Genomic DNA, 26176 nt, shown 5'->3' on the forward strand with positions numbered 1-26176 from the left:
GTATTTAATCTAGGCCGGGTGCAGTGGATCACACCTGTAATCCCAACACTTTGGGAGGCTGAGGCAGGTGGATCACGAGGTCAATAGATCAAAACCATCCTGGCCAACATGGTGAAACCCCGTCTCTACTAAAAACACAAAAATTAGCTGGGCATGGTGGCACATGTCTGTAGTCCCAGCCGCTTGGGAGGCTGAGGCAAGAGAATCACTTGAACCCGAGAGGTGGAGGTTGCAGTGATCCAAGATTGCACCACGGCACTCCAGTCTGGTGACAGAGCGAGACTCCAACTCAAAACAAAGACAAACAAACAAAGTATTTAATCTGAGCTGGGCATGATGGCTCACTCCTGTAATCTCAGCACTTTTGGAGACCAAGGCATGAGGGTTACTTGAAACCAGGAGTTGGACACTAGCCTAGGCAACAAAAGCAGGACCCCATCTCCAGAGAAAACTTAAAAATTAGCTGTGCAGGAGGCTGAGCTGGGAGGATCACTTGAGCTTAGGAGTTGGAGGTTACAGAAAGCTGTGATCATGCCACTGCACTCCAGGCTTGATGACAGACAAAACTAACAAAGTGTTTAATCCATAAGATGACCACATTTATAGGAGCCTCCTGGCAATCTTAGCCTGGAGCCATGAAGGAAGACAGCGTGTGAAGGCAAGTGCAGGCTGGCCTCTGGCCGCTGAGGGTCAGGACAGGATGTGGAGTGAACATCGGCATCAAACTTTATTGCTTGGATTGGAAAAAAAATTCCTATCTGTAGATCAGCCTTAAAATACATCCTTCCATAAAATATTATCTTTCCCATATTTTGAGGCCATGCTATTGGTGCTACCTGAGGGAACAGTATTGTGTCCTTGATTTGATGAGATCAGTAGCTTTCTTATCTTACTGAATGACATCCACAGAACTCAGGAACCCACAGAACTCAGAAACAGAAGCTACATATTAAGTGAATTTGTATCTTACTTGTTATAATATTACTGTGTATAAGAAATAGAGATGGTGGGCCGGGCACGGTTGCTTACACCTGTAATCCCAGCACTTTGGGAGGCTGAGGTGGGTGGATCACGAGGTCAGGAGATCGAAACCATCCTGGATAACATGGTGAAACCCTGTCTCTACTAAAAAAATACAAAAAATTGTATAAAAAAATACAAGAACTACAGGCACCTGTAGTTCAAGCTACTCGGGAGGCTGAGGCAGGAGAATGGCGTGAACCCGGGAGGCGGAGCTTGCAGTGAGCTGAGATCCGGCCGCTGCACTCCAGCCTGGGCGACAGATCAAGACTCTGTCTCAAAAAAAAAAAAAAAAAAAAAAAAGAAAGATGACCAGGTGCTGTGGCTCATGTCTGTAATCTCAGCACTTTGGAAGGCTGAGGCGGGCAGATCACAAGGTCAGGAGTTCGAGACCAGCCTGACCAACATGGTGAAACTCCGTCTCTACTAAAAAAATACAAAAATTAGCACGACCTGGTGGCATGCACCTGGAATCGCAGCTACTTGGGAGGCTGAGACAGGAGAATTGCTTGAACCTGGGAGGCAGAGGTTGCAATCAGCCAGATGGAACCACTGGACTCCAGCCTGGGTGACAGAGCAAGGCTCTGTCTCAGGAAAAAAAAAAAAAAAAAGGAAATAGAGGGTTTTCCCCCAACTGACGTCAGCTGGGGGGAGTTTCTGGTGCTTGGTGCTATCAGGTGTTGAAAGTGCTCCCTACCTAAAAAGGAAAAATCTCAAAAATGAAATTATCAAGGGAATTGTAGGTATCAGCTTTATATTTGTGTAAGTTATTATAGAGTTGGATTTTAAGAGTTTTGCCTGCTTCAGACTTCTCCCATTGTGTGTTTTTTTTTCTTTTGTGTATATCTTACTACCTATTATTTCATAAACATTATTCACCTATTAGAATCTGTCATTGTCCTCTGCTGCATTTCTTCAGTGGTCAGGACCATCTGTGGGTTCCCCACCATCCAGCATTTTCTTCTAAGACTGTTATAGTTTTACTAACTATGCTGTGAGGTTTGCATGTGGGTTACTTTTTTCTCACTCAGACCCACTTTTCCAGTATTTACTAAAAGAATTCTTATTTTTTTGCTTTATTCTGTACATCTCTGTTTTGCACATATTAGATTTAAAATTTTAAATTGTAAAGTATATGTAACATAAACTTTACCAGCTAATCATTTTAAAATGTACAGTTCAGTAATGTTAAGTACATTTTTCAGGGTTGTTCTGTGTTTTGGCTTCTTTGGACCACATTGAAAGAATTGTCCTGGACCACACATAAAATACACTAACACTAATGATAGCTAATGAGCTTCAAAAAGAAAAAAGCTCTATGCATACATCTCATATTTTGTTTTGACATGAGCTTTGGTGGACACATTTCAACCCTAGCAGTCAGATCTAAGATTCCCAGTTGAAAGGATTTCCCCACTTAGTACTTCGACTTAATCAACCCTGCTGCCTTCTGGCCTCCAAGGTTTCTGGTAAGGAACCTACTGATAGCCGGGCACGGTGGCTCACGCCTGTAATCCCAGGACTTTGGGAGGCTGAGGTGGGCGGATCACCTGAGGTCAGGAGTTCGAGACCAGCCTGGCCAACATGGTGAAACCTCATCTCTACTAAAATACAAAAGTTAGTGGGGCGTCATGGCAGGTGCCTGTAATCTCAGCTACTTGGGAGGCTGAGGCGGGAGAATTGCTTGAAACCAGGAGGCGGAGGTTGCAGTGAGCCAAGATTGGCCATTGAATTTCAGCCTGGCAACAGAGGGAGACTCTGTCTCAGAAAAGAAAAAAAAAAAAAGAAATCTAGTGATAATCTGACTGAGGAGCCTTTGTATGTGAGAAGTAGCTTCTCCCTTGTTTCATTCAAGATTCTTTGTCTTTTGATACTTTAATTATAATGTGTTGGGTGAGATACTTTGAATTGATCCTATTTTGAGTTTGTTGAGCTTCTTGGTTTTTGTGAAAGTAAGTTTTAATAGAGGCAGGGTCTCTTGGCTGGGCGCAGGGGCTCATGCCCATAATCCCAGCACTTTGGGAGGCCGAGGTGGGCGGATCATCTGAGGTCGGGCGGTTGAGACTAGCCTGACCAACATGGAGAAACCCCATCTCTACTAAAAATACAAAATTAGCCAGGCGTGGTGGCGGGTAACTGTAATCCCAGCTACTCGGGAGGCTGAGGCAAGAGAATCGCTTGAACCCGGGAGGCAGAGGCTGCAGTGAGCTGAGATTGTGCCCTCACAACAAGAGTGAAACTCCATCTCAAAAAAAAAAAAAAAAAAAAGACTGTCTCACTCAGTCACCCAGGCTGAAAGGGCTCAAGCAGTCCTTCCGCGTGAGCCTCCTGAGTAGCTGAGATTGTATGTGCACACCACCCTACCAGCTTTTCATCTTCACTAGGATTTTTTCATAGAGACAGAGTCTCACTGTGTTTCCCAGGCTGATCTTGAATTCCTGGCCTGTAACAACCCTTCCACCTTGGCCTCCCAGAGCACTGAATGTACAGGTGGGAGCCCCCATGCCAAGCCTTGGATATTTATAATGTCTCAATATTTTAAATCAAACTTGGGAAGTTTCTTAGATTTTCATTATTTCTTCAGATGTTCTTTTCTTCCCTCTGTCTGTTCTGTGATTCTTTTTTTTTTTTTTTTTTTTTTTTTTGAGACGGAGTCTTGCTCTGCCGCCCAGGCTGGAGTACAGTGGCCGGATCTCAGCTCACTGCAAGCTCCGCCTCCCGGGTTCACGCCATTCTCCTGCCTCAGCCTCCCGAGTAGCTGGGACTACAGGCGCCTGCCACCTCGCCCGGCTAGTTTTTTGTATTTTTAGTAGAGACGGGGTTTCACCGTGTTAGCCAGGATGGTCTCGATCTCCTGACCTCGTGATCCGCCCATCTCGGCCTCCCAAAGTGCTGGGATTACAGGCTTGAGCCACCGCGCCCGGCCTGTTCTGTGATTCTTATAAACTGATTTGGTCCACTTGATGCTGTCCCACAGGTCCCTTAAGCTCAGTTGATGTTCCTGCAACCATTTTCCTTCTGTTTCTGACACAGGATTATTTCAATTGTTTTGTCTTCAGATTTGCTAATTCTTTCTCTGCTTGGTCAAATCAATCCCTTCTAGTAATTTTTTTTTTTTTTTTTTTTTTTGATATGGAGTCTCACTCTGTAGCCCAGGCTGGAGTGCAGTGGCGCAATCTCTCTGCAACCTCCGCCTCCCAGGTTCAAGCGAATCTCCTGCCTCAGCTTCCCAAGTCACTGGGACTACAGGTGCCGCCACCACACCTGGCTAATTTTCGTATTTTTAGTAAGACACGAGGTTTCACCGTGTTGCCCAGGCTGGTCTTGATCTCCTGACCTCATGATCTGCCCACCTCGGCTTCCCAAAGTGCTGGGATTACAGGCGTGAGCTACCGTGCCTGGCCCCTTCTAGTAATTTTTTTTTTTTAATTTCAGGTATTTTAATTTTTAATTGCAAAATACTTTTTGATTTCTTTTTATAATTATCTCTTTATTGAGGTTCTTATTTTGCTCACAGGTAATTTTCCTTTAGTATCCATGTCTTTCTTTAGCTCTTTGGGCATCTTTAAGAGTTGTGGTTAAGTTTTTGTCTAATAAGTATGTCTAATATCTGAGTATCCTCAGGTATATTTTATATTCACTCACTTAGTTCCTCTGAATGGGCCATAGTTTCCAGTTTCTTTGTGTGCCTTGTGATTTGTTTTTGTTATAAACCGGATGTTTCAAACTTAATGTGATAACTCAGGAAGTCAGATTCTCCTTTTACTCCAGGTTTTCCTTGTTTTGAGACGGAGTCTTGCTCTCTCACCAAAGCTGGAATGCAGTGGTGCAATCTTGGCAAGAATTCAGGATTGATTCTCTGGAGCCAAAGGAATTGTTGATAAATTCTGTGGAGGAAATGAGGGTTACTGGAGGGAGTGTTTATTAGAACTGTTTCACTAAGAGTCTGATTTTGACATACAGATGTAAGAAGTCACACTCAATTTTTTTTTTTTGGACTTAACTTTGGAAGTGAAACGTTATCTTGTTCAGTGTAGTGAATTTTTTTAAAATAAAAAAACTTAGGAGAGGTGGATCTTCCTTTCTGGATTGTTCAGGACTTTTGAGAGTATGACTGAAGTTGAAGAGTAACTGACTTATTTATTAAACAGAGGAACAAGACTGAATCATGGAAAAATGATCTGTTATTCAGAAGTTTTATTTTGGTATAAGTTACAAAGTTTTATTTGCATTCACATTTCTGGATCTAGGGAAGACTAATAAAAAGCTGAGTGTATTTCCTGAGTTGAAATTGTAGGTGTGTCTTGTGACAGTTTGTAAGAAAGAGAAGTGGAGTCTCCTCTGCTTCAGCAAAGCTGCTTGAACACGAACCTTCCTGAAACTTTCATGCACGTTGTGGGAGCGTCCCTGATCGTCACACGGATTTTCAAGGATGTGTCTCTTCTGTAAAATAAAGTGCTGTTATGCTGTAAGTTTCAGGAGGCAGGAGTTTTTCTCTTTTGCTTATTAATATGTCACTGGTGGTTAAACAGTATGTAACACAGAGTAGGTGTTCAGTAATAATGAAAAAATAAAATGTCATTTCTGTGTTGTTTTAATTTGGATTTATTAGTGAGGGCAACATATTTGACTATTAGTTCTGATGATTAAAAGCTAGTGAGCATTAAGGAAAGAAAAGGTTCTGCGTGGACTCTGAAGGTCGTCTCTATCAATTTGAGGTTGAATGGGAAGAATAGTTTTGTTGACGTCCTTTAGCTGTGTTATGTGTTATGAGTACTTTTTTTTTTTACTCAGGCAAAAGAAAATGTGTGTGTGTTAAATACAGTCAGCCCCCTTTATCTGTGGGTCCTGCATTCTCACTTTCTGCCAACTTCAGATCAAAAATACTCCAGAAAAAAAGGATGGTTGCATCTGTACTGAACATGTACAAGCTTTTTTTCTTGCCATTATTCTTTATGCAATAAAGTATAACAACCATTTATGTAGCATTTCCATTGTATTAGGTATTGTGAGTAATCTAGAGGTCATTTGAAGGATATTGGAGGGTGCGTCCAGGCTGAAGGCAAGTACTGTGGCATTTTATGTCAGGGACACCTACAGATTTTTGTGTCCAGCCATGGATCCTGTACAGTTTAACATTTCCACACGCTGAGGGTGTGATGGGTCTGGGTTGGGTTGGTCCACCATGTTTGAGGAAGTGTGCCCATCATGATTGTAGACCCTTGCTGTAAACTTTGGATATGTCTATTTTGATATTTAAAACATTTTCAGATTAAGTCTGAAAATGCCAATATATTAATATTTTAAAATGGAATTGAGAAGTCATTATTACAATAATAGAATTCATTATTAGAACTTTCTAATAGTAGAAAGGAAGTCTATTTATTTTATAAAATTGTCAGTTCATCTTAAGATCTAATAGTCTTTTGCAATTAACAGCAACTTAATTCAGACTACCTCAAAAGAAGAATTTAACATTGATTTTTGTAGAAAAAAAGCAATTTTAAAGTAGCCTGGGAAAACTTAGGTAAGTTTTCCTTAATCCTGACTCTTAATTTGTGGCTAGAAGTGGCAATGATATGAACATAAGTTGTGCTATTTATTAATTTATTGCTTTTCATAAATCAGCCCCTTTTATGTAATTAGGTAAAAAGAGAAAAATACATTCTTGATTTTGGTGACTAGAGTTGTGGACGCCGGAAAGCTCTGCCACTAAGATTGATGAACCAGACGCATGTCACTGGCCAGTCACAGATTCTTAATGCCGTAAGTATGAACATACAGTTAAAAAAAAAATCTGTTGATAGAATACATCGTCTTATGAAATGAAAAGATTTGGTTAAGGAGTTTTTGAACAAATTTCACATTACACTACTGGCTTTACTAAATCTGAGTCTTGTATTTCTGAACAGGGCACCATGGCCTGGCACTGTCACGTTTTCCAGGGAACCTGCCCGAGCTCCTGCAGAAGCTGCTCCTCCGGCCGATGGAGTCCCTTAGCTGGTAGGCCCTTCTTTAGTCACCACAGGATGCCTGCTGTTCATGAACAGGAAGGAGAGGATGGGCTTTGAATAAAACACAGGTAACTAAGTTTCCCAACTGCTTTTCTTTGATTAAGATTTCAGTCTTGGCCGGGCGCGGTGGCTCAAGCCTGTAATCCCAGCACTTTGGGAGGCCGAGACGGGTGGATCACGAGGTCAGGAGATCGAGACCATCCTGGCTAACACGGTGAAACCCCGTCTCCACTAAAAAAAATACAGAAAACTAGCCGGGCGAAGTGGCGGCGCCTGTAGTCCCAGCTACTCGGGAGGCTGAGGCCGGAGAATGGCGTGAACCTGGGAGGCGGAGCTTGCAGTGAGCTGAGACCCGGCCACTGCACTCCAGCCTGGGTGACAGAGCAAGACTCCGTCTCAAAAAAAAAAAAAAAAAAAAGATTTCAGTCTTGGCTGGGCATGGTGGCTCACGCCTCTAATCTCAGTATTTTGGGAGGCCGAAGTGGGCAGATCACGAAGTCAGGAGATTGAGACCATCCCTGGCCAACATGGAGAAACCCTGTCTCTACTGAAAAAATACAAAATTAGCCGGGCGTGGTGGCGCATGCCTGTAACCCAGCTACTCGGGAGGCTGAGGTAGGAGAATCACTTGAACCCAAGAGGTGGAGGTTGCGGTGCGTGGAGATCACGCCATTGCAATCCAGCCTGAGCAACAAGAGCAAAACTCCTTCTCAAAAAAAAAAAAAAACCAACTCCTCCGAGTTGCACATGGCTTGTCCGCTCGTCCCTGCTTGGCCACAGACTGTGTGCTCAGTCTGCTCCTAGGACCTTACGCAAGTGTCTGGCCTGCATCAGTGTGAATGCTTGTTCTTGGAATGCTTGCCCACAGCTCCCCTGGGTTGACTTCTTTTGGGAAGCTCTCGAGTAGCTGGGATTACAGGCATGCGCCACCACGCCCGGCTAATTTTCTGTATTTTTAGTAGAGACGGAGTTTCTCCATGATTTTCATTTTTTAAATGCTTGAGGTTTGTTTTGTGGGCTAAAATGTGGTCTATCCTGGAGAATGTTTTGTGAGCTGATGAGAAGAACGCAGGTTCTGAAGTTGGTGGGTGAAATGTTCTGTAATTACCTGTCAGGTCCCTCTGACTTCTATTTTGGTGTGTAAGTCTGGTCTTCGTTGCTTTTCTGCCTACAGGGTGTGTCTGTTGCTAAAAGTGGGAGTCCCCAGCTATTGTTGCCTGTCTCTGTTTTTCGATGACTCTTACTTTAATAACTGGGGCTCCTGCCTCAGCTGTGTTTACATTGACAACTGTTCCACCCTCTTGCTGAATTGATCCCTTTATCATTTTATAATGACCTTTATTTTCTATTTTTGTGCTTTGTAGACTTAAAGCCCATTTTGTGTGACAAGCATAGCAGTGGTGATTCCTTTCCTTTCTGATCTTCACCGAACCTCGCTTCTTCACACTCACCGAAATGTCTACTTAGAGCCACGGCACCTCTTTGAATTTTCACATCTACCGTATGGTGATGGTAGATTTCCTTTTCATCTGTACTCTGAAGGAATCCGAAACAGGCATTTTTACAAGTCTAGGAAGGAAACAAAAATCTATGTGTCAAAAGAATGAACATAGAAAATAACATGTCCTGGTTAACAAAAGTTCTCGTTGTAAAGTGTTATCCACAAAATATGGAATTTTATGTGCCATAAATGAAGTTGTCTTGATTTGTCTAAAACTACTTGTAAAAATTACATGTTACTTTAATAAAGGTATTTTTGAGAATTTGGTGACTTCTTATTTTCTAGACCTCTTTAATTTCATATTAAATTCCAGCATATTTTGTTTTTGTATTTGGCTTTCACATCATAAATTAGTTTATAATTAAACATTTTGAATGGAGCTAATGGATTGTGTGGTTGTCTAAATGTTAAGAGTCTGAAGACCTCAAGTGGGCAGGAGCTGGACAGGGGGAGGATCACGGTGCAGGCAGGACCAGGGTGCAGTGTGGCTGGGCTGCAGTAGGAGCGGGGTGCTGGTGGGGCAGGGGTGGGGGTAGGTGTGGGGGGCGTCAGAGCACGGTGCTCCTAGGAGTGGGGTGCTGGTGGGGTGGGGCACAGTAGGAGCAGGGTGTGGGTAGGAGCAGGCTGTGGATAATACTGAGGTGCTGGCACGGCAGGGCGTGGGTAGGAGCAGAGGGCGTATTGGGCTTCTGGCGAGGCGCGCGTGGGTAGGATGGGGTGCTGCAGGACGGGTAGCAGTTGGGTGTTGGCGGGGCGGGGCGTGGTTAGGACCGGGACACGGGTGGGTGGAGAGTGACGGCAGGGCAGGGCGTTGGTAGGAGCGGGGTGCCGGTAGGAGTAGGGTACAGGACGCGGTTAGGAGCAGGGTGCTGGCGGCGCAGGGCACGGGTAGAAGCGAGGTGGGGACGGAGCAGGATGCTGATGGGGCGGGGCGGGGTGCTGGTGGGGAGAAGCGCGGGTAGGATGGGGTGCTGCAGGATGGATAGCAGTTGGGTGTTGGCGGGGTAGGGTACGGGTAGGATGTGGTGCTGCCGGGCAGGGCAGCAGGTAGGAGAAAGGTCCAGGTAGGTGCCAGGTGCTGCAGGGTCGGACCCAGGTAGAAGCGGGGTGCAGTAGGAGAAGGGTGGCAGCTGGGCCAGGCCCAGGAGGGGGCAAAGTGTGGGTAGGAGCAGGGTGCTGGCGGGGCAGGGCACAGTTAGGACGATGGCACAGGTGGGTAGAGGGTGATGGCAGGGCATTGGTAGGAGGCGGGTACAGTAGGAGTAGGGTGCTGGCGGCGCAGGGCACGAGTAGAAGTGGGGTGCGAGTGGAGCAGGATGCTGATGGGGTGGGGTGCTGGCGGGGAGAAGCATGGATAGGTGCAAGGTGAAGGTAGGATCGGGGTGCTGGAGAGTGGGACAGGGTGTGGGAGGGGCAGGGTGATTGTGGGGTGGGGCCACAGGTATGATGTGCTGAGAGCCCGATGTGGGTGGAGCAGCGTGTGGGTAGGAGCAGGGTGCTGGTGGGGCGGGACACCCAGGTTAGGACCCAGGTGCGGGTAGGTGGAGGGCAGGTGGAGGGCGATGGCAGGGCAGGGCGTTGGTAGGAGCAGGGTGCCAGTAGCATGTCCAGAATTGGTGGGTTCTTGGTCTCGCTGACTTCCAGAATGAAGCTGCAGACCCTCACGGTGAGTGTTACAATTCTTAAACATGGTGTGTCAGGAGTTTGTCCTTCAGATGTTCAGATGTATCTGGAGTTTCTTCCTTCTGGTGGGTTCCTGCTGTGGACCCTGGAGGTGAGTGTTACAGCTCTTAAAGGCTGCACATCTGGACTTTTTCCTTCCTTCCAGTGGGTTAGGGGTCTTGCTGACCTCAGGAGTGAAGCTGCAGACCTTCGAGGTGTTACAGCTCATAAAGGTGGCACAGGCCCAGAGAGTAAACAGCAACAAGATTTATTGCAAACAGCAAAAGAACAAAGCAACCACGGGTGGGAAACGGACCCCAACGAGTTGCGGCTGTTGGGGCGGGCAGCCTGCTTTTATTCTTATCTGACCCCACCCACATACTGCTGATTGGTCCGTTTTACAGAGCTCTGATTGGTCCGTCTTGACAGAGAGCTGATTGGTCCGTTTTACAGAGCTCTGATTGGTCCGTCTTGACAGAGTGCTGATTGGTCCGTTTTACAGAGATCTGATTGGTCCGTCTTGACAGAGTGCTGATTGGTGCGTTCACAAACCTTTAGCTGGACAGAAAAGTTCTCCGGGTCCCCACCTGACCCAGAAGCCGAGCCGGCTCCACCTCTTAATAGCAGTCGGCCCGGACTTTGCGCCACCCAGCCCGGACTTTGCGCCACCCAGCCCGGGGACTCCGGCGGCCCAGAGGTAGCTCCTCCCTCCATCAAGCCCAGCAGGCCACAGCGAGGGCCCGGCCCACAGAGCCCGCGCCCACCGGAACCCGCCCCGGCCCGTGGGCCCCACGCGCAGCCTGGCCTCCCGCCCGCGCCTCTCCCTCCACACCTCCCCGCGAGCAGAGGGAGCCGGCTCTGGCCCTGGCCAGCCCCAGAGAGGGGCCCTCGCAGCGCAGCTGCGGGTTAAAGGGCTCCTGGAGCGCGGCTAGAGCAGACGCCGAGGCGGAGGAGGTGCCGAGAGTGAGCGAGGGCTGCTAGCACGTTGTCACCTCTCGGTAGGAACAGGGTGCAGGAGGCGGGTTGGTTCGGAACCTGATGCTGGAAAGGCCACCAGTAGTCTGGGTCCCAGCACCTCTGCAGGCGCAGCCGCTCGTTTCACCTGGTGCGCCATCTTGCAGTTCTTGAATTTGCTCCTTTTGGCTGCACAGAGAGGGCAAGGAAGCCGCGCAAGAATGCAAGGTCGGAATGGCGGGGGTGCGACCAAGGGGACTGGGAGAACCGCCCTTCCTCCCCAGGTTCCCCAGGCAGAACCCACCACCCCCCACCCCCGCGGTTTTTCAGAGGCCCCACTGGGCCTCTGCGGAAGGGGTGGGGGCAGGGCAGAGACAAGAGGAGGGAAAGAGCTGGGCAGGGAAGGGGGCCAAGAGAGCCTCTCTCAACATCCGGGTTAGTTGATAGACTAGGGGTCCTGCAGGGCTAGCCACGAAGAAATGTAACCATGTGTGGAAAAACAAGAATTGGGGAGGGGTGAGGAAGAGAAGTTGGTTACCAGGCAGCAGGTGGTGCCTTAGGCAATCATAGGGGCTGAGGGGCTGGCTTCTCATTGTCAGACCCTGGGCTGGTAAGTTTCAGGGAACTCAGATGAAACAAATGTAACTTCTTTTAAGACTAGCGGGATCAATTTCTCTGTTTATTCAAGGAAGCTGTATACATCGGGTCTATGGGAGAATTGGACACTTTCCAGCCTCATGCGGGGAGCTGTAAGGGTGGGTGTCCTTCCCCCCACTCTACACAGGGGCACTCTTAGGATGTGGGACTGGCAGCAGAGGAGAGCGAGCAGCAGAGAGCAACGGGAGCCCCAAAGAATCTAATTTCCCCCAAAGAAATGATGGCCACGAACATATTCACCTCAGCAGGAGAAGCCAGGGGGCCTACGCTGGGGAGTTGTGGGCTGAGGTTGGATGTGGGTTCTGGGCGTCTGTGGGGAAAGTCCTCTGTTCTCTCCCCATCCCTTAGCTGCCTCTTGAGGTCTGGCCTGCATCTATTCACAGAGGGATGGAGGAAGGGAAGCTCATGGGGCCTTGGGGTGGGAGGGGGCAGGAACTGGAGCCTGGGGCGCCCCTGGGCCAGCTGCCCCTGTCCCTGCTGTGTCTTGGTGGGGCTCGGGGCTGAATCTGTGATCTGCACATCACTCTGGAGATTTGAAGTCAAAGTGAAGTCGCCCTCGCAGGCAGGAGAGGGAGCTGCCAAGACGAGGCTAGCTCAGACTCAGTCAACCACTATGTCCAGAGTCGGCCAGCTGAGAGGGGGAGGTGGTTGGGGGGAGTAGGGGAGCGGGGGCACTCAGCCCAAGAGAGCTACCCTGAACCACAGGACCAGGTGCTGCCTGCCACCCACGCTTGCCGGGGTTGACAAAGCTGGAGTTGGCCACGGGGAGCTCCCCAGGGTGCAGACAGGTCCCATCTCTGGGACTAGCAGCTACCCAGGCTGCACACTCAGGCCTATGCCCAGGGAAGGGACCTGATAAGAAGAAAGAGGCTGGTGGCGAGGGGTGCGTGGAACTTTGGGGGGCAAACAAGCTCCTGTTGTTGTAACCGAGCGAGTTATAGAGAAACGCCACACTCTGAGACTAATTCAAGAGTCCTTTATTGCTGGTGACTGAGAGACTGCTAGAGCTCAAAATTCAGCCCTGAAGAAGGGGCTAGATTTTTTATATCTTGGTCTAAATAGGAGAGGGGGAGTCTAAAGCAATTTTTACAGAAGCAGAACAGGCAAAAAGTTAAAAGATAGACGGTTACAGAAACAGTTACAGGAAAATAGTTCCAGGTTCAGGGGCTTAAACTGTCACAAAGAGACAAATGCAGGGGCTTTGGGTACCACCAAGCGAGCGCGTGTCCAGGGGCCGCTGGCACAGCTTGCCTCAGTATCTTATCAGTAAGCGCACTCCTGGGTGTGCCTGGAGTCTGCTTGCACTGGTTATGTCCTTAAGGGAGGGGACAAGGGGCTGCAAGCAAAGAAACCAAAATCGAGTCTGTCCGGCTCTCTCAGCTGAGAGAGTCAATCAGGTTAAAACAAGGGAGGGCATCACATTCCCATTCGTGTTTTTGGGGAATCAGATCATTGATTCCTCGGTTATAACAAGGGGGTTATATTGGGTTCTAAGGTACACAAGTTTGACAAAAGCTATGCGCTGCTTTATGAAGTTAAGCAACCAATTTAATAGACAAGGCCTGAAGACGAACCTTAACAAGAGGAGGAGAAGGGCTCTCGCCAACCCGGTAATTAGTTAGCCAGGGATTCCAGTTAAACATGCTTTGGTACCAGGGGGTGTTACTCTCCTGTTCCTGCTGGCATTTACCTAGATTTTCTCGAACTTTTTGAAGAGTATTTTTTATGACTTCAGATTGATTGGCATAGAAACAACTTTCTCCCAAAGCTGCATGTAACCCTCCTTGGGAGAAAAAGCAGAGCTCAGCCTCGGCGGTTTTGAAGAACTACTTCCGCTAGAGGCTCTACCTGGGCATGCAGTATATTTATGGCTGATTGGAGATTGCTTAAATCATCATCTACTTGTTGAGATAGGGACATTAGCCCAGTTTCTCCTTGAATCAGGGCAGTCGTGCCGATGGCTGCTGACCCAGCTATGCTAAGGCCGGCCACAAGGGGTACGAGGAGTGGGGCGACTCGGCAAAACCTGGGATGCAATTCAGGAGGAGCGATGAGGAGTTGTCCTTCTGACCCGCTGTACACGTAGACCTGGGGGAGTACATGAACCAACACACAGGAGAGGTCAGGGTTCAGTCCCACTGATGCAGTGAGTGAGACCTGAAGTGCCGGCCAACCAGGTATTGTTGGATGCTTGATAGGAGACTGAGGCATTTAAGGAAGTAAGCAGGGACTGATTCCAGGTAGCCTGAGAGGGAGAAGCAGATAAATTATACCCTGCTAGTTAGACAGGAGGCATTCCTGACACGTCTCCTAGTGTAAGGGCATGGGGGCACGTATGACAAGAAAGAATTTGTAGCATGGCTTCTACTCCTAATCCAACATAATATGGGGGTTTGGCCTTTAGGCACAACCAGCAATCTCGGGCTAGTTTAGGCTGGGTGAGATTCAGGAGGTGAGTGAGGAGCACTGTCCAGAGTGGACTTCAGGCTGCATGAGATTCAGGAGGTGAGGAGCACTGTCCAGAATGGACTTCAGGCTGGTGAGATTCAGGAGGTGAGTGAGGAGCACTGTCCAGAGTGGACTTCAGGCTGCATGAGATTCAGGAGGTGGGTGAGGAGCACTGTCCAGAGTGGACTTCAGGCTGGGTGAGATTCAGGAGGTGAGTGAGGAGCACTGTCCAGAATGGACTTCAGGCTGGTGAGATTCAGGAGGTGAGGAGCACTGTCCAGAGTGGACTTCAGGCTGAGTGAGATTCAGGAGGTGAGTGAGGAGCACTGTCCCGAATGGACTTCAGGCTGGGTGAGATTCAGGAGGTGAGTGAGGAGCACTGACCAGAATGGACTTCAGGCTGGTGAGATTCAGGAGGTGAGTGAGGAGCACTGTCCAGAGTGGACTTCAGGCTGGGTGAGATTCAGGAGGTGAGTGAGGAGCACTGTCCAGAGTGGACTTCAGGCTGGGTGAGATTCAGGAGGTGAGTGAGGAGTACTGTCCAGAGTGGACTTCAGGCTGCATGAGATTCAGGAGGTGAGTGAGGAGCACTGTCCAGAGTGGACTTCAGGCTGGGTTGGAGCTGTTGTCGTTGCAGCTGAGGTCTAGGAAGCAGGAACGATGGTGGGACAGTTAAATCGACCTGTCTGGGTGTTTTTGGAACACAGGGTCACCAAATCAGTTAAAGGTCCGATTGGCTTAGGAGGGCTCCCTGGGACCAGGACCTTTTTCTGGATGGTGAACTTAGTTCCAACATCAAATCCCAGAATATAAAGTCTTAATCCCTGTGACATGCTGTAATACTATTGAGCTAAACTAGAATTACGGACAGTTACAGTAAGAGGATTGCAGTTTCCTATAGTACACGGTCTAGGACGGGAAGTGCGAGCTATGGAAAGGGCTGAGGGTAGGGTTGATCCTCCAGAGTAAGTGGGCAAGGTGACACACGTCCAGTGAGGGCAGAAAAACTGGTAAGAATCTCGGCAGCTAGAGTCAGGGTGATTTCCAGGACAAAGGTGAAAGCCAACGCTCTGGAGCCCTTTTCTGCACCCTTAGAGCTTCCACATCCAGTCCAGCTTCTGGTGTGTCCGAACCCTGCAGCAATGTCGGCGTTCCCCGCTCCCATGATCGGCAGATCGCGCTGTTCTTCGTGGGTACGGCAGGTTCTGGGAACAAAGCACATAAATCGACTACAAAAGAGACTTTCTTGGAGGTTCCCACTTTCCAGGTGGTGTTTGCAAAGACACGTACTGTTGTGAAGGAAGTGAGGAGAAAAGAGTAGGAAGGGGCAGAGGACGTAACAGGTGGAAACAGACAGAAGAGGTAAATGGAAAGAATTAATCTGATGGCTTCACTCAACTTAGGTGCAGTTTTAAGGGGCCCAGACTTGGGGACCCTTGTTTCTTGCTGGGCTTTGTTGGCCTTTTTGATGCGAGAGTGATGAATCCAAGCAGGAATGCCGTCCACCTTCAGAGCCATTGGCGTGGTGAGGATGATAGTGTGAGGTCCTTTCCAGGCAGGAGTGAGTCCTTCCTTCTGGAATTTTTTAACATATACCAGGTCACCCAGCTGGAAAGAGTGGCAGGGCCCCATCTGGTCAGGAACTAGATTGGGATGAGCTCCCTGGACAAGCGGCTGGATGATGTCTTGTACTTGTTGGAGAGACTGCAGGTACTGTAACAAATTAGCATGTGAGATTTCTGCTAAATGGGTATCCCTTGGCTTAGGCAAGATAGGCGGAGCCCTTCCATACATGATTTCAAAAGGTGAAAACCCAGCCCAGTAAGGGGTGTATCTTACTCTAAGGAGGGCTAAAGGAAGGAGCTTTACCTAATTCTCACCGGTCGCTAGGATTAATTTAGTAAGGGTACTTTTTAGGGTGCGGTTCATGCGTTCTACCTCTCCAGAGCTCTGGGGTCGATAGGCACAATGGAGTTTCCATCGAATGTTTAATGCCTTGTTAACCAACTGAGCTATGGACGAGGTGAAGGCAGGTCCATTATCAGACCTTATGGCAACAGGCAGTCCATGTCGAGGGATGGTTTCATTGAGCAACCGCTTAACTACCGTGGTGGCAGTTTCGTTTTTGGTGGCAAATGCCTCAGTCTATCCGGAAAAGGTGTCTACTAGCACCTGGACGTATTTATATCCTGCCCGGTGCAGTTTTATCTACGTAAAGTAAATTTCCTCCCTTTCTCCTGGCGAGCCTCCCCGGAGGCGGTGACCTGGGCTGGGCTTACCTTGCTTGGCGTTTACCTGAGCACAAGTCATACACCGGAGAGCTGCTTGGTTAAGTCGTGAAGGTGGGGGATCTTGAAATGGCTCCTTAGAAGCTGGGCCAATTTTACTCCTCCTTCCTGATTTTTACTGGCCTGAAGATCTGAAGCTTGTTTTTCTTCCTCAGGGGGGTATTCTGGGTGGTCTGGCAAGTCAGGTTGCGGAAAGGACACAGTGGGCAGCAGGGTTAAAGGCACGACCAGGAGCCGAGCTGCAGCGTCTGCTCTTTGGTTACCGCGGCCTCTTTGATGTCCTTTGCAGTGAATCACAGCCACCTGTTGAGGGAGCCAAACAGCTTCAAGCAGGGCCAGAATTGCTTCTTTGTTTTTGACAGTCTTTCCTGCTGAGGTGAGTAGCCCTCACTCTTGATAGATGGCTCCAAGTACATGTACAGCAGCGAAAGCATACCTGGTGTCAGTGTAGATGTTAATACGTGTGTCCTCACCCCATCGGAGGGCCTGAGTGAGGGCAACCAATTCAACTCTCTGTGCCGAGGTCCCTGCCGGCAGTGCCTGGGCCCACAGTATGTCTGTCTCCATAGTAATGTCTGCACCAGCCTTTTGTACTCCTTGTTCAAGGAAGCTGCTACTGTCTGTAAACACGGTGGCATCTGCCTGTTAGAGGAACATCTCGGAGATCAGGTCAGCCAGTTTACACAGTTTCTAACAGTTCTTGGCAGTCATGGACAGGTGTGGTAAGGTCTGGATCAGGGAGCAAGGTAGCTGGATTTAAACATCTTGTGGGAGAGAAAGTTAAACGAGGCTGATCTAACAGTACACTCTGATACTGTAGGATGTGCACATTCGACATCCGTTTGCCAGAAGCACTTCGTAGCAAAGTCTCTACTGCGTGAGGAGCCATAAGGGTTACATTCTAGCCCAGAGTGAGTTTATCAGCCTCCTGGACCAGGCTTGCTTTGCCGCTAGGGCTCGCAGACGACTTGGCCACCCGGAGGCCACAGGGTCCAGTCTCTTAGACAAATAGGCTGGCATTGCCATGGCCCTAAAGTCTGAGTGAGTACCCCTTTAGCGACTCCCTGGCTTTCATGAACAAAAAGGTGAAATGGTTTTGAGATATTTGGGAGGGCAAGAGCAGGTGCCTCAGTTAATGCTTTCTTTAGATTTTGAAAAGCCTGTTCTTGTCAGTCCAAACTAGCAGGCCATTCCTTCCAGTAGCAGTGTACATGGGCTTGGCAATTTCTGAGGACCCCGATATCTATAGGCAGCAGTATCCCACTGCCCCCAGGAATTCACGTACTTGTCTCAGTGGTGGAGTGGGGATTTGCAAGATGGCTTTGTTTTGAGCCCTAGTGAGTGCTCTTTTCCCCTCGTTTATCTCATACCTCAGGTAGGAAACACTGGGAAGACAAAGCTTGGCTGAGACCCGACACCCGAATTCCTGAAGGAGGTAAAGTAGGTCCCTAGTATGTTGCAGGTGGCTGTCAGTAGTTTCAGTAGCCAATAACAGGTCATCTACCTACTGGAGAAGCGTGCAGTTAGGGTGACTGGCTCGGACGGTATAGGATCCTGTTGGAGGGCTTCCCCAAAAAGCGTGGGGGAGTTTTTTAAACCCTGGGGCAACTGAGTCCAGGTTAATTGGGTGGTGTCTCCTGAGCCAGGATCTGTCCATTCAAAAGCAAAGACAGTTTGGCTTTTGGGGGCCAGAGGAATACCAAAGAAAGCATCCTTTAAGTCAAGGACAGTGTACACTGTATGTTCTGGTGGGAGCAGGCTGAGTAAATTGTAAGAGTTAGGGACAGTTGGATGGATGGTGACTGTCTGCTTGTTAACTTCCCGCAAGTCCTGTACAGGCCAGTAATCATTTGTTCTGGGTTTCAGGACCAGCAAAAGTGGGGTATTCCAGGCGGACTGACATGGTGTGAGTATACCAGCTTGTAATAGTCACTGAATGTGGGGATTGGTTCCCTCTCTAGCCCACTGAATCATAGGATTTTTTTTACCTGGACCAGCAAGGTGGTGGCCAGGAGTTCTACTACCACTGGCGGACGGTGCTTAGCCAGTCCCGGGGGGGTTGACTTGACCTAGAGTCAAGGAAGGAGAGTCTGTAAATCCAGTAGGAGAGGATTAGTTTTATTCTCCGGTGGCTGTGAGGGTGAAACTAAGATACTCCTCTGACAGAGGGGTGGTTAGCAGGAGCTGAGCAGTAGGGGGCATTGTGTCGCCTAACGTGAGGTGAGCTTGTTGGGCCAAGAAGGAGATGGAGCCTGTAACTTATGGAGCATGTCTCATCCGAGGAGGGAGGGGGAAGGGGCATTCTGGGACCACGAGGAATGAGTGGGTTACTGTTTTCTGTCCCAAACTCACCTCTCGTGAGTGGGTGACAGGATATTCCTCAATAGCTCCAGTAGCCCCTTGCACAGCCACCTTATTAGAGGCACTGCCCAAGGGTGTTTGCAGTACTGAGTGTTCTGCCCCAGTGTCAGTTAGGAAGCGTACAGGCTGGCCCCACACTGTGGCGGTCACCATGGGCTCCCGGGGGCCAAAGGAGAGGGAGCCCCGGCCCCATCAGTTATCAGGTTCCTCCAGTGCGGGGAGGGTGAGGACCTTTTTCTTTCCTGGTTTCTCCTCTGGCTTTAATGGGCATTCCTTCTTCCAGTGTCCCATTTGCTTGCAAAAAGCACATTGTTTTCTTTGTAGGGGAGCCCGCTCACCTTTTTGGCCTTTCTGGCGGAGACCTGGGGTCCCCTGGTTGGTGCTCTGTGATGGGGGCCCTTCCTTCTTGGCTCCTTGGATGACAGCCACTAAGATCTTTGCCTGTCTTTTGGATGCTTTCTCAGCAGCCCTTTCAGCTGCCTGAGCTGCCTGTTTTTGCTTTTCAAACTCTCGATTGTCAAAAACTTTCTGGGCTACCTCTAAAATTTGGCTGATGTTCATTCCAGCAAATCCTTCCAGACTTTGTAATTTTCTTTTAATATCAGGGGCTGCCTGAGCCACAAATGCCAAATCAACAGCACAGCTAATCTCGGGAGCCGCCAGGTCGAAAGGGGTGTAAGTCCAATAGGCCTCTTGGAGGCATTCTAAAAATGCTCCAGGTGACTCATCAGGCCCCTGGACAACTTCAGTCGTCTTAGACAAATTTATGGGTTTTTGAGTGGCTCCCTGATCACCACAAGGAGATACCAGTGAAAATCATCTAAAGCTCTCTTCCCGCCCAAGGAGTTTGGATTCCAATCAGGCTGGGTAGAGCGAAAAACCTCCTCAAGGAGGTCTTGGGCTTCCTCCTCTGGTCTACTGGCTGATACAAGGAAATACTTTCTGGCTTCTCTTCATCAGGGGAACCGGCCCCCGATATTTCAACATAGGTTCTTTTCTATTTTCCCTAAATGTCAGCTGGTCTGAGAAATAAAGGGAAAGAGTACGAAAGAGAGAAATTTTAAAGCTGGGTGTCCAGGGGAGACATCACATGTTGGCAGGTTCTGTGATGCCCCCCAAGCCGCAAAACCAGCAAGTTTTTATTACGGATTTCAAAGGGAAGGGAGTGTATGAATAGGGTGTGGGTCACAGAGATCACATGCTTCACAAGGCAATAAAATATCACAAGGCAAATGGGGGCAGAGCAAGATCACAGGACCATGGTGAAATTAAAATTGCCAATGGTTTCATGTCCCACTGGGCACGATTGTCATTGATAGCATCTTACCAGGAGACAGGGTTTGAGAGCAGACAACTGGCATGACTAAAATTTACTAGGCAGGAATTTCCTCATCCTAACAGGGCCTGGGGGCGCTACAGGAGACTGGGGCTTATTTCATCCCTTATCTACAACCGTAAAAGACAGACACTCCTAGAGTGGCCATTGTAGAGACCTCCTCCTAGGAATGCATCCTCTTTCTCAGGGCTGTGCCTTGCTAAGAAAAAGAATTCAGTGATATTTCTCCTATTCGCTTTTGTAAGAAGAGAAATATGGCTCTGTTCTGCCTGGCTCTCAGGCAGTCAGACCTAATGGTTATCTCCCTTGTTTGCTGAACATCACTGTTATCCTGTTCTTTTTTCAAGATGCCCAGATTTCATATTGTTTAAACATGCTTTACAATTTGTACAGTTAACGCAATCATCACAGGGTCCTGAGGTGACATACATGCTCAGCTTACGAAGATGACGGGATTAAGAGATTAAAGACAGGCATAGGAAATCACAAGCGTATTGACTGGGGCAGTGATAAATGTCCATGAAATTTTCACAATTTATGTTCAGAGATTGCAGTAAAGACAGGTGTAAGAAATTATAAAAGTATTAATTTGGGGAACTAATAAACGTCCACGAAATCTTCACAATTTATGTTCTTCTGCCGCAGCTTCAGCCGGTCCCTCCTTTTGGGGTCCCTGACTTCCTGCAACAGAAGGCAGAGAGCCTGAGGTGAGGAAGAGCCTGCGGCATTCCACTCCTTCCAGTTTGGGGCTAGAGCAAAGGGCAGAGTGTTGGTAAGTGGTGAGAGACAAGGCTGAGTAACTTGACAGGAATCACGTTGACATGGGTGTTTTTATTCCATGGTGAAAAATTTGGAACTTTTCCTGAGAACAAATGTAAGCCAATGAGACAGTAAATGACAGGAGATTTAAAATGTCACCTGTCAAGTGACTGCTTATAAATGGTTATTACTTGGCTAAGGATTTCTAAATGAGCCTGAGATCTGTTGGCCTTCAGTCTCTACCAAAACCCTGAGAACTTGATGATGCCTTTGTTTTCTGAGAATTGCTTCACTGTGCTGGCTGACAGTTCCATGAGGATGGTAAAAGTGAAGAAAGTGTAGAACCAGTAAAAAAAGAGATGCATAGACTTCTTGGAAGTTTTTTAAGCTATGGAACATGTTGAATTAACGGTGCATGAGCTTAGTCTTCACTGTGAAAGTTTTTTTCACATCTTTCATTAGATGTTTCTAAGAAAAAATATACTTAATGTAGCATCTACTAACCCAGCAATGAAAAGGAATGGCATTTACTGTACACTTTATTTCTAAAATAAACCTAAATTTAATAAATTTTGGCAACATGCTTTTCTTTGTTTCTCTAATTATTTGTTCTACGCAGTCTGGCTCCATCTAAAATAAGTAAAAATAACAATAATGTTTAAGTTAAATGAGAGACATTATCATGAGAATAATGTCACTTATAAAATATGGCCGTTAGTATTTTTAGTGATTAGACATAACTTGAAGTTTGCTTAAATAGAAAAATAATTACATAAATAAAGTAAAATTTCTACTTAAGTTTAGATAATAGAGGATATACCTGTGTAATGCTGTTTAGATTAATCTGACAAAAATACAGTTAATATTGATCTATTGCATATACATAATTTTAGAAAGGTGGTGTTTTATTAGTACAAACGTTAAACAATGGCTGGGTGTGGTGACTCATGCCTGTAATCCCAGCACTTTGGGAGGTCAAGGTGGGCAGATCACAAGGTCAAGAGATTGAGACCATCCTGGCCAACATGGTGAAACTCCGATTCTACTAAAAATACAAAAATTAGCTGGTTGTGGTGGTGCACGCCTGTAGTCCCAGCTACTCAGGAGGCTGAGGCAGGAGAATCACTTGAACCTGGGAGGCGGAGGTTGCAGTGAGCCAAGATCACACCACTGCACTCCAGCCTGATGACAAAGTGAAACTCTGTCTCAAAAAAAAAAAAAAAAAAAAAAGGTTAAACAATTAAAGTCATATTTTGCAATTTTGCAATGAATGCATTGCTTTGAAATTCTTAGCAAAACTCTACTCTTTATGAAAGTTCAGTCCTGAGGGGGCACCTAAGATGGCCGAATAGGAACAGCTCCAGCCTCAAACTCCCAGCGTGAGTAACACAGAAGATGGATGATTTCTGCATTTTCAACTGAGGTACCAGGTTCAACTCACTGGGGCATGTCGGACAGTCGATGCTGGTCCATGGGTACAGCCCAACCAGCGAGAGCTGAAGCAGGGCGAGGCATCGCCTCACCTGGGAAGTGCAAGGGGGAAGGGAATTCCTTTTCCTAACCAAGGGAAATTGAGACACACAGCACCTGGAAAATCCCACCCTAATACTGCACTTTACCAAGGGTGTTAGCAAATGGCACATCAGGAGATTATATCCCACACCTGGCCCAGAGGGTTCCACGCCCACGGAGCCTGCCTCATTGCTAGCACAGCAGTCTGAGATCCAACTGCAAGGTGGCAGTGAGGCTGGGGGAGGTGTGCCTGCCATTGCTGAGGCTTAAGTAGGTAAAGCCTCCAGGAAGCTCGAACTGGGTGGAGCCCACCGCAGCTCAAGGAGGCCTGCCTGCCTCTGTAGACTCCACCTCTGGGGACAGGGCATAGCTAAACAAAAAGCAGCAGAAACCTCTGCAGATGTAAAAGTCCCTGTCTGATAGCTTTGAAGAGAGCAGTGGTTCTCCCAGCACGGAGGTTGAGATCTGAGAATGGACAGACTGCCTGCTCAAATGGGTCCCTGACCCCTGAGTAGCCTAACTAGGAGACATCCCCAACTAGGTGCAGACCAACACCTCACACCTCGCAAGACTGGGTACACCCCGAGACGAAGCTTCCAGAGCAAGAATCAGACAGCAACATTCACTGTTCAGCAATATTCTATCTTCTGCAGCCTCCGCTGCTGATACCCAGGCAAACAGGGTCTAGAGTGGACCTCAAGCAAACTCCAACAGACCTGCAGCTGAGGGTCCTGACTGTTAGAAGGAAAACTAACAAACAGAAAGGACACCTACACCAAAACCCCATCAGTACATCACCATCATCAAAGACCAAAGGCAGATAAAACCACAAAGATGGGGAAAAAGCAGTGCAGAAAAGCTGGAAATTCAGAAAATCAGAGCACATCTCCCCCGGCAAAGGAATGCAGCTCATCGCCAGTAATGGAACAAAGCTGGATGGAGAATGACTTTGACAAGTTGAGAGAAGAAGACTTCAGTCCATCAAACTTCTCAGAGCTAAAGGAGGAACTACGTAACCAGCACAAAGAAACTAAAAACTCTGAAAAAAGAATGGATGAATGGATAACTAGAATAATCAATGCAGAGAAGACCTTAAAAGAACTGATAGAGATGAAAACCATAACACGAGAACTACGTGACAAATGCACAAGCTTCAGTAACTGACTCGATCAACTGGAAGAAAGTTTCAGTGATTTAAGATCAAATGAATGAAATGAAGCAAGAGAGAAGTGTAGAGAAAAAAAGAGTAAAAAGAAATGAACAAAGCCTCCAAGAAATATGGGATTATGTGAAAAGACCAAATCTACGTCTGATTGGGGTGCCTGAAAGTGACAGGGAAAATGGAACCAAGTTGGAAAACACTCTGCAGGATATCATCCAGGAGAACTTCCCCAACCTAGTAAGGCAGGCCAACATTCAAATTCAGGAAATACAAAGAATGCCACAAAGATACTCCTCGAGAAGAGCAACTCCAAGACACATAATTGCCAGATTCACCAAAGTTGAAATGAAGGAAAAAATCTTAAGGGCAGCCAGAGAGAAAGGTCGGGTTACCCACAAAGGGAAGCCCATCAGACTAATAGCAGATCTCTCGGCAGAAACTCTACAAGCCAGAAGAGAGTGGGGGCCAATATTCAACATTCTTAAAGAAAAGAATTTTCAACCCAGAATTTCATATCCAGCCAAACTAAGTTTCATCAGTGAAGTAGAAATAAAATCCTTTACAGATAAGCAAATGCTTAGAGATTTTGTCACCACCAGGCCTGCCCTACAAGAGATCCTGAAGGAAGCACTAAACATGGAAAGGAACAACCGGTACCAGCCATTGCAAAAACATGCCAAAATGTAAAGACCATCGAGGCTAGGAAGAAACTGCATCAACTAACGAGCAAAATAACCAGCTAATATCACAACGACAGGATCAAGTTCACACATAACAATATTAACCTTAAATGTAAATGGACTAAATGCTCCAATTAAAAGACACAGACTGGCAAACTGGATAAAGAGTCAAGACCCATCAGTCTGCTGTATTCAGGAGACCCATCTCACATGCAGAGACACACATAGGCTCAAAATAAAGGGATGGAGGAAGATCTATCAAGCAAATGGAAAACAAAAAAAAGCAGGGGTTGCAATCCTAGTCTCTGATAAAACAGACCTTAAGCCATCAAAAATCAAAAGAGACAAAGAAGGCCATTACATAATTGTAAAGGGATCAATTCAACAGGAAGAGCTAACTATCCTAAATATATATGCACCCAATACAAGAGCACCCAGATTCATAAAGCAAGTCCTTAGAGACTGACAAAGAGACTTAGACTCCCATACAATAATAATGGGAGACTTCAACACCCCACTGTCAACATTAGACAGATCAACGAGACAGAAAGTTAACAAGGATACCCAGGAATTGAACTCAACTCTGCACCAAGCAGACCTAATAGACATCTACAGAACTCTCCACCCCAAATCAACAGAATATACATTCTTCTCAGCACCACATTGCACCTATTCAAAAATTGACCATATGGTTGGAAGTAAAGCACTCCTCAGCAAATGTACAAGAACAGAAATTATAACAAACTGCCTCTCAGACCACAGTGCAATCAAACTAGAATTCAGGACTAAGAAAATCAATCAAAACCGCTCAACTACATGGAAACTGAACAACCTGCTCCTGAATGACTACTGGGTATATAACGAAATGAAGGCAGAAATAAAGATGTTCTTTGAAACCAATGAGAACAAAGATACAACATACCAGAATCTCTGGGACACATTTAAAGCAGTGTGTAGAGGGAAATTTATAGCACTAAATGCCCACAAGAGAAAGCTGGAAAGATCTAAAATTGACAACCTAACATCACAATTAAAAGAACTAGAGAAGCAAGAGCAAACACATTCAAAAGCTAGCAGAAGGCTAGAAATAACTAAGATCAGAGCAGAACTGAAGGAGATAGAGACACAGAAAACTCTCCAAAAAATCAATGAATCCAGGAGCTGGTTTTTTGAAAAGATCAACAAAATTGATAGACCGCTAGCAAGACTAATAAACAGAGAAGAATCAAATAGATGCAATAAAAAATGATAAAGAGGATATCACCACCGACCCCACAGAAATATAAACTACCATCAGAGAATACTATAAACACCTCTACGCAAATAAACTAGAAAACCTAGAAGAAATGGATAATTTCCTGGACAGTTACACTCTTCCAAGACTAAACCAGGAAGAAATTGAATCCCTGAATAGACCAATAGCAGGCTCTGAAATTGAGGCAATAATTAATAGCCTACCAACCAAAAAAAGTCCAGGACCAGACAGATTCACAGCCGAATTCTACTGGAGGTACAAGGAGGAGCTGGTACCATTCCTTCTGAAACTATTCCAATCAATAGAAAAAGAGGGAATCCTCCCTAACTCATTTTATAAGGCCAACATCATCCTGATACCAAAGCCTGGCAGAGACACAACAAAAAGAATTTTAGACCAATATCCCTGATGAACATCGATGCAAAAATCATCAATAAAATACCGGCAAACCGAGGGCGGAGCAAGATGGCCGAATAGGAACAGCTCCAGTCTCCAGCTCCCAGCGCGAGCGACACAGAAGACCGGTGATTTCTGCATTTTCTTTCTTTTTTTTTTTTTTTTTTTTGA

General features: G+C 47.0%; 1 pseudogene; it reads right to left on the minus strand.

Moving 5' to 3' along the window:
• Positions 1 to 9299: 9299 nt before the first annotated feature.
• LOC112627128 overlaps positions 9300 to 26176 on the minus strand; it is a 75214-nt pseudogene continuing 58337 nt past the window's right edge.

Source organism: Theropithecus gelada, chromosome 6, assembly GCF_003255815.1.
Source record: "Theropithecus gelada isolate Dixy chromosome 6, Tgel_1.0, whole genome shotgun sequence".
NCBI lineage: Eukaryota > Metazoa > Chordata > Mammalia > Primates > Cercopithecidae > Theropithecus > Theropithecus gelada.